Here is a 10,112-nt window from a genome sequence, read left to right on the forward strand (position 1 = left end):
CAATTCATTACAAATTAAAGTGAAGTCAATATTGCTTTCGTCGTTCCAATAAATAAATATGAATTCAGAACGTACAGAACCAAGAGTGGCGCCAGACTCTGCCCGACAAGGGATCAAGTCTCCCCCGACAGGGGGGCTCAAACAAATTAATTCAAAATATTTAAATTAAAACGAATTTTATACTTTACATTTTTTTCTCACATCATTTTTTTAAGTGCGTTTCTAATAATCTAAAATCACTAATATTGATACCATAATGTGCAGATTCCTTTTAATGTAAATTTAACTCAATTTTTTTTTCTGTTATCGATGTATTTTGTACGGTATGGACTCAGAGGCGTACCTATGGAAAGAAGCGCCTATGGCAAATCTCTTACTGGCGCCCTTCCTAAAATATTGATATTCTCTTTTTTTTAAAATTTTTTTTTATCCAATACAAAATAAAAGCATTGTTTGAAGTATTTAACTCTTTTGACAATATTGCAAAAGATTGCATTGAATTTAAAAAAAAATGAATTGATAAATAAATAAATATGAAATATAACAATAAAATTATCTCTTTTTAATTGTTATGCATTCACGTGTATTCGAAATCCTCATTGGTAAGAAATAAAAATACCTGTTCTATCATATTTAAAAAAGACTCTATTGCGTTTTTTCAATTATCAATAAAAATTCTAACAAGTTGTTTAATTAAGCACTATTATATTTTAAAGCTTTACAAATATAATTTGGTAACAAAAATACGCACACACAACAAATGTAGCTTGAAGAAAAACTATATAACCGGATGATTACCCAACATTTTCAAAATTAAAACTGAGAGAAATTGAATTTTTTAAAAATAATCACGCTTTGCTAACATCAAAACAATAAAATCATCGCGCTACAATCAAAAGATATATTTTGGTTAGTTTATTTACTGTTCAATAAAAAAAGATCGATGCTCGTAATATAATTAAGTTTCACAAACATTAATAACAGATAATATGAAAAAATATACACATAATTACATACAAAACACTAATAGCGACAATAATACATTCTTCATTGAGAAATAAATTAGAGGAAGTTGACGTTTTAGTTTTAAGAATATCTAGAAATAATTACTTTGCAAACACTAAAAAAAAGGCAAAAGGTTAAGAAATAGACCAGAATACATTCTGATATATATTAAATTTGAAAAAAAAAAAATATATGAGAAATTCTCTCTTCGCATCACAATAGAACAAATTAAAATTAAGCAAAAAATTAATCTGATTTGAATTATAAATTTTTAGACTTTCAGTGCGCAAAAAAATAAATAAAGGGACCACCCTGATAACTTTTGATCTAATGATCAGATCTTTATTTCTTCTTATTTCAATGGCTCAAGGGGTGACTTAAAATAGGATAATTGATAGGTGCAGGTATGATATTTTAAGTCACGAAATCAGATACTAAAACGAACTTTCTCTGAAGTTTCTGTTTATACATGCCATTTTTTCGACTTATTTGAATTTCTAAACCCCAAAATATAGGGGGTAATTGCAATCTGAGAAGTACCTAGAGAGATTTTTAAGCAAATTTGCCATCCATAAATTGTGTGAAATGATTGAATTGTCGATTCGATTGAGTGTAACTCAATTTAATGTTTCAGAATTCTTAGGATTCTTGAAAAAAAAATATTAAAAACAAAATATAACATTTTATTTTCAAAACAGAAACTTTTATGAAGGGGAATTGAGGATCACATATATGTTTACTATTTTCCATAATGAATATCAAATTTTGTTGTGATGATTAATTGTTCTAAAGATATGAATTGATCCCTGAACAATTTATTTTAGGTTAAAAAAATTTTAACTCAAATAATAATCCAATCATCATAAAATTTTAAAAGTTATGAACTGAAGGGTAGTTAACAAATTAAATGTTTTTTTTTTAAATGTTTAAAGTCCTTTAGAGTTAGTAAAAAACTTCATAGTAGAAAAATAGCTTTTACTAATTGAAAATATAAATTATTTAATAATTCGTGTTATTTAAACAGAATTTAACAATTTAAATAAAATATTTCGAATAATAAAGTATCTTATTTAATAGGTACTCTTATTTGTAATTTTTCCCGATATTTTGAAAGTAAAAGAAAAAAAATAGGTTGCATCACCGGCATGATTATTTCATTTTAATTTTATTAATTCTTTTAAAAAGACTCATGTAAGTTCATCACTTCCTTTAAAAAAATTACTTAAACCTCTAATAAGGAGTTCATATAATTCAGAAAATTAATATCTGAATTTTATGATACATTATTAGCTAACTAAAAATTAAGGTCACTAAATTTTTTTTAAATTTAAGAATGTGTCGTGGAAATAATAATACAAGAGAAATGGCTTTCGAGATTTTGTCTTGTATTTACTGTCATCTTACTTTGAATTATCATAAATGGTTACTCTTAGAGGAGAAAAAAAAAACTAAATTTAAAAGCACATTTCACAACTTGATTTGCCGTGTTGAAATCCGTTTAATTCTCATCACCGTTCACCGATGAAATATCCGATAATGAAAGAATTTCGGCAAAGCACAGTGGGCCAGCATTCAAGGTTTCGTGGCCAAAATTAGTATTCGGTAAAATTTGTTTCAAAATTTGGGGTTTTTTATTTGGGGGTTTTTGCGTGCAGGTAAATTGAATTCATAGTTGATATTTTGAAATGCACTAAAAATACCCAAGAAAACAAAATGGCAGCTGAAATATGGCGAGCAAAAATAAAAAAAATAATATAGTACGTTTAAATAATTAAATATAGCAATGAAAATATAATAATTTTCGTAATTTTAGATTAAAAATTAAAAGCAAATTATATTTTCGAAGTAATATTACAAAATAATGCGAATTAATTACAAAATAACGCGAAAACATGAAAAAACAACATAATTTTTGTTTTTCCGTATATTTAGTCCACCTTTGCAATACGGGCAAAATGTAGCAGGTTTTTTCGAAAGAAGAAACATCAAAGAAGACGACAAAAGAAAGTTTAGCTAATTACCTCGTGGAACTTTTTGGAACTAATTTTCGAAAGTCATTCAAACATTCTAAAATGTCAAATGATAGGATATAAACTATAAGTCTGTCAAGAATATTAACTAATCCAACATATTGAAAAATTGTACTATAATTTCGAACTAATTACTCTGATAAAAATGTAACAGTAAGGTGAAATTCCTATTTCTGAAATAAAAATTTAAAAGTTACATTTAAAAAAAATTAAACATTTTTTCATTACATTGTACTCTTGTCGGTTCAAAAAGTAAATTATAATGTTTGGAATGATTATGAATACTTAATTTGGGCTATATTAAAACTGCCTACACATATTTTAGTTGAAAATTTACTTTTTGACTTTTGGTCAAAGATCAGGGTCTTCTGACCCTCAGTGCAAAGTCGGGATTTTGTCTTGTATTAACTGCCATCTTGCTTTGAATTATCATAAATGGTTACTCTTAGAGGAGAAAAAAAAAACCAAATTTAAAAACACATTTCACAACAAGATTTGCCGAGTTGGATCTGGGATCTCGAAATGGACGAAACTCAGATAACATTGAAATCCGTTTAAATCTTATCACCAATGAAAAATCCGACAATGAAAGAATTTCGGCAAAGTCGGGACTTTAGCTTGTAAAAAAAAAAAAAAAAAAAGGACGACTCAACCTGAATTTGCCGACTGGATGATGTTGCTGAAGGGGGGCCAGACTACAATTACATAGAATTTACAATATATTTTACTAATTTTCGTTGCTAATTCTTAAAAATAAATAAATAAAAAATTAACTACAAAATTTTTTACTAGGCATTTGTAAATGAATTTTTGGCATAATTTGGAAAAAAATGTGACCAGACTATTTTCCCGACGAGACTTTAAAATTTTCCCGATGGTGGGGTTGACCATGCCCGACGGGGGTGTAATTGCCCCCTGACCCCCTACTGGCGCCGCCCTTGTACAGAACTGTAATAGTTATAGAATATTCTTCTTTGTTATAGAATAGTATATATTTCTGTATCCATATAATTCAGAAAACAACAATAAAAAATTATCCAAAATTACTTGAAATAGTGCCATTTGTGCTGATTCTTAATTAATTTTTATCGTTTTCTTGGTAAGTATTTTTTAGTTTTGAAAGAATAATTTCAACTAGAATTCAGCTATTCTGTTTTTAGCTACATATTCAAACTCATATCAAGATCTTACAATTATAAAATTTTGCTGTGTAGTATGTTATCTAAAAGTAATGAAGGGATAAACTATCTATCTATCATTTGAGAATATAGTTTTCAAATAAAGAGCATATCATTTTGGAATGCTCCGGAATTATAAATCAGGTAAGTGTTATGATTTTTATAATAAAAAATTTGCTTGTAAATATTTTTTTTTTTCTCATTTGACGATAGTTCTCTACTTTGTGCTTTTTTACGTCTGATTAAGAACTATAAGAATAAAAAGAGAAACAATATGGAAGTTTTTTTTATTTCAAAGAGGAATTTTTAAAATCGTTTTTTTATCCTAAGTATTCTTTATTTTACGTTTTTCAGTTTATAATTTTTTGATAAAAATTGTAGTTAAAATAATTGTTTTGAAAAATTAAATGGCATAACATTATGTGCTAATGTATACTTCTTGCATATTCTAATGTTTGAAGTAAGAATATATTGAAGTATTCAAAGAAGTATGGAATAAAAATTCGGTACTTACGTAATAGCGACACCGCAACTACAGATTTGGCGGTTTTTAAGTGCCAGCAATCTACACCAAAATTTTTGCGACAAATCATAAAATAAAACACTTTATTTAAAATCAAAGTAGTTTATCGGATTTCGGTGGACAATGGACAAAATATTTCGCTCCTGAGAAGATAAAATTGCATCTTGTTCTATTTTTGGCAAATCCCAAAGACGCATTTTCGTAGCACTAAAAAATGGATTTTGGAATTCTTCTGATTTATAAAGAAGGTAAGTGTTAATTTTTATAAAATAAAAAATTTTACTTTTAAGTAATTTTTTTCTTATTTGATGATAGTTTTCTATAGAATGGTTTTCTGCGTCCGATTATAAATCAAAAAGAAAAAACATGAAACTTGTTTATTTTAATGTAAGGAATTTTTAGAATTGGTTTTTTCTTTTTTCCTTTGTATCGTAAGCATTCTCTATTTTACGTTTTTTAGTTTCTAAATAATGATTTTTATTAAAACTTAAAATTTTTTGATAAGAATTGTTGTCAAAGAACTTTTTTCACAAAATTAAATTACATAAAATTATGAAGTTTATGTATACTTTTTGCTTATTTTGAAGTAATATGATTCTTAAAACTATGGAATGTAAAGTTTAAATAGGCCTTTCAGGTTATATCATTAAATTTAGTAAAACTATTTCTCAGGCATTAGGTTTAACTCTAATAAGAAGATACATATTTTTTTCTGTTTATTTACAAATATTTTTCAGATGTGTTTTGGATGTTCCTTCTTTAAAAAAAAGAGATACCACCTTGTTTTTGGTAGCATAAGAAAGGATATCAAACATTTTTCTTTTTTAAATTTAATAAGCCACGATAAAGAAGGAACGTTACAATGTTACACGTTAAAGACGTCTCCAGAGTAACTGAATGACTATTCATATAGAAATCGCAGGTATTAGTCTCATACAACAACGCCCCCTATAGTTCGTTGAGATCGCGAATCACATCCAATGCGAATGGCATGCGAGCAGGATCCTCTGATTGATTAGCGAGTTTTTCTCGGGTAATAAATTTCCTCTGATCCAGAACCGGATTAAAAATGGTGGAAAATAATTGCATTTAAATAGAATGTTCCCTTCGCATAACGTGTGAGATTTTTTATTATAATGCTTTTGAAAAGTAAATTAATAATTTAAACTATCTAGAAATCAAAATTTGGCAAGTTATTTAAAAATGTGTGCCTTTACATTCATTTAAAATTCTTGTCTAAAAGAAAATTAAAAAAAAATATTCACATTAGATTTTACAAATTAATATTTAAATAAGGAAGGAACAAACACGGAATATAAATCTGTCATATCACTTTGATGAAAACGCTACGAAAAATATGAAAACCAGTTATTTGAAAAACTCTAAAACCAAGTTTCATCGAGATTTCTTAATGAAGCTAGGAGGTATTCATAATAACCACTTTTCATCTCTTTTTAGTTTCCTTCTTCAACCGAACAGATAGGATGTATTCAGTCTAATTTTCCCCAGATTCATTAGCGTTTTGTTTCTTTCTCGTTTAATTATTACTTTGTGACAGTTAATGTCCGTCCTTTCAAATGTAATAAATTTCAAGCATCTCGAGAGTTAAATTCATATAGCTAAAAGTCAAACCAAACTATACAAATCAATTCTTATTTTACCAGAGACAGTCGTTTCATTTTCAGTTTTTAGACTCTTTTTTAGTCATTTTTAATAATTTTAGCTAATAGAGCTAGTCATAAAATTAGTCATTTGCTTTTTCACGAAAAAGCACGTCATCCTATATTATTATACTTGTAGTGTTTTCAATATTCTTTCAATTTAACTTTCAACGAAACAAATAACAAATGAATTGGGGAGACTACCCGAGTATGCTATGATGCCGTATACCCGAAAAATAACAAACGGTGCTATTTTAGACAAATATAGCCAAATATGGGATAACACTTATAAGATATGGCTAATCTTACACTCGATTTATGCTGCGATATTAATTTAGTTAAATTTCGTTTAGGCTCAAGACTTGTTAGAATTTATTAAATACAGAAACTCTTATGAAGGTTGCCTCAATCTGAGAATTATGGTTCCAATAGTTCGGTCAGGTGAGCGGTCAAAAGTTTGCACCCCTTAAATGTTAATTTCATTTTTTGCGTATTTCGCTATATCTCGAATACATTTTAATTGAATCAAAACATTTTTGCACGCAATTATAAAACTCGTTTATGCAAAGATATTTTTGAAAAAAAAATGTTAAAATTTATTTATAATTTTTTTATTGCCTTATTTACGAATACTTTGGAAAAGTTTGAATCTTAAAGTATACAAATTTTTACGTCACTTAAAATAAGGTAATTTTAAACGTGATTATACAAACTTTTGCATGAAATCGGTTGAATAGTTCTCGAGAAATCAAATTTTTGGAAAATTGTACAGGGTACGTCTAGATCAGGTGGCTTATGGGGAGAGATGGCCAATTTAAATGCCTTCAATATTTGTTAATATATTGTAAAAGAGCAGTTTTACAGGAAGTAGTTTAATTTGTTCAGTAATTTGGACAAAGCTTTTTTTTTACTGCAAAAAGTAAGTAAAACTATAATATTTATTTCATTTATTTGAGGTCAAAAAAGAATCTTGTATATCAATAAGTAAGAATTAAGTATCTTGTTATTTTTCAATACGTAGGTAGTATTTTTTTCCAACTAGATGGATCTTTAAGGTATATACATAGTTTAATCCCTGTTCTTCAGTAAAAAAGAAAAGATATAAAACGGTGGAGTGGGGTAATAAATTTGGTGGCCATCTTATGTTTAACTTTAGGAGAGATAGCCCACATTAAGTCGAGAAGTTAAGGCCACTTTTATGTCATACGTATGGACGTATGAACAATTGTAGATTTCTTAAAAAGTTTAAAAAGTAGTAAAAATAAAATGAGATGCATGAGAGATGAATATAATAGAGAGTATTCTCATTGCATGCATTCGTATAATTGTCTAGGGCATTCACATTCAACGAGAATGCACGCTACATCGTATTCACCGCCACAGTTAATATTTCGAAATAAATATATCTAGTTGTGAAATCTTTAAATTCGTCATTTTAATTTTAATTCGAGAGCTAATAAAAATAAATTCTTATTTTTTTCATTACAGTATTGGAACAACTTTTTTACATTTTTTAAGGATTATACAAACCTAGCATATATAATCAAATGAACTATTCAGGTCATTAAAAATGTGTAACGAAAACTAAAAGAAATGTACTCTTTTTCATGACTGAAGGATCGGAAATTATTTTCCTTTTTACTGTTTGCCCTTATCAACGCTTCCGTCGCTTCAATATTATATGTAATATCATATATAAGTTCAACAATAATAATATGACTTACAGATGTGTTTTTCATTTACTTTTAAAGATGCCGAATAAACATAAAAGAAAGCGTAATTCAAGCAGAGGGATTTGGAGTGAAAATGATTTGTCTAATGCGGCGGATTCTGTACAAACATGGTTATATTCGGTAAAATGAACGTTTGAAGCATTTCACATTCTACACAAGACCACGTCGCTTGAAGATCAATAATTCCAATAAAGGTACTGTGGGCTCTAGTCCAACGCTTGAGGGGAAGAAACGAAGAGAAAAAAATTAGAGCAGTATATTAAACGAATGCAGGAACAAGGATTCCCATTTACACTAGATGATATGAGCCTCCCTTTAAATTTTCGCCCAAAAAAACTCAAGGCACTTTTTTACCGATGCAAGTAAAGTGGCTGGGTATATTTGGCTAAATTTATTCCTAAATCGTCATTTTGAACTATCCATCAAGAAAGTTGAAAGTGTATCGGATGCACGATTTGAAGCAAAGAATCCTGAAGAAGTGGTTGAATACTTCAAAATATTCTATAACACTCATGGCACTCTTGAAGAAAATGAATTGTTTGATAGACCTTTGAATATTTTTTTATCATGACTGAAGCAGGATTACAAATGAACAATTCAGTTGGCATTGTTTCAGCCGAGAAAGTTGCGAAAGTGATTTCTACAATAACATTAACAGAAAAAGGTGAAACCATCACTATCTGTTTTTGTAACACAGAAGATTTCTTTCTTCCACCAGCTTGTGTGACGAAAGGAAAAAGGGGAAATTTCAGGATGGAATGTCATCTCAATCAGTTGTTTATAGGTCTGAAAAGCTTGCGTATATGAATAGTTTAACAACTCCTAATTTTTTCAGTGGCTGTACTTGTTCCACGTAAGCCAATACGTAAGACTTCGCCGATACTTGACGCCAGCAAACTACTTCGGTAAAATTGTTGACATTTACTGATTCAAACAATATTGTATACTTACCACTGCCCTCTCATACTGCACATTACCTTCAACCTCTGTACTTTCAAATTATTAAAAGGTTTTTGAGCACATCCACAGAACGTCGCATTAGAAGACTATGTTTAGAAGAACTGCTTAATGGGTCCTGGGGAAAATTGGCAACTCCAGAGGACGCAATTTCCAGCTTTAAAGCAACGGGGATTTATCCTTTACTATATTCCAGATTTTACTCCAAACGATATTCCAGAGTACGCGTTTTTAGACTTGTGTGTTCAAAAAGTATCGAAGACCACCAGAAACGTAAACCTAGACACTTCGATAGCAAAATAGATTAGGATTGTCGCCAGCAAATTGGGTAATTTAGAACAACAACCGAGCATATCAAAAATTGAGAATGAACATATACATTCAAAAATACTTCGCGATAGTGCGACATTTCATACTGTTAGTAGTATGTCGAAAACAGTTAGAAAACGTGTCATACTTGTATCTACGGTTTTTAACATCAACAGAAAATATTGAAAAATCGTGGAAACTATCGTTTTGGAAAAGGAAAGAAATTATTAGTAAGTCTAAATCCATTAAAATATCTAAACTAATCCCGAGGGGAAAAAACTGAAAGGTAAGACATTTCCATCAATGAGGAAGAGGAAATAGATGTGAAATTATCCGATTCCACAGACTCAGAATGTGATAAAAATAAGCACGTTGACTGAGAAAAGATAACGAACTAAAAAGGATGACTGGATAAGATTCGTAAGGTGCACGCAGGATCTCCATGAAACATGTATAAACTTTAAATTCCTTTGCCAAAAGTAATGGATTAAATCTGTTCATCATTCCTTCTCCAATTTTTTCCCCCACAATTCACTTCTTCTTTATTGTATTGTGCGGCCAACTCTCCTCTACGTTAAGAAGAGATGGTCGCTTGCAAGTTCATTTTCAAACAACTTTTTTCATATTTCATTATTTTTTACTCGAAATATGTTGAATAACTGTAAGAGAATTTAAAATATGCAGAAACATTTCTTGTATCTCTATTCTAAGTACTT

Source organism: Parasteatoda tepidariorum, chromosome 8, assembly GCF_982258835.1.
Source record: "Parasteatoda tepidariorum strain Cologne lab strain chromosome 8, Ptep-v5.0, whole genome shotgun sequence".
Classification (NCBI taxonomy): Eukaryota; Metazoa; Arthropoda; class Arachnida; order Araneae; family Theridiidae; genus Parasteatoda; species Parasteatoda tepidariorum.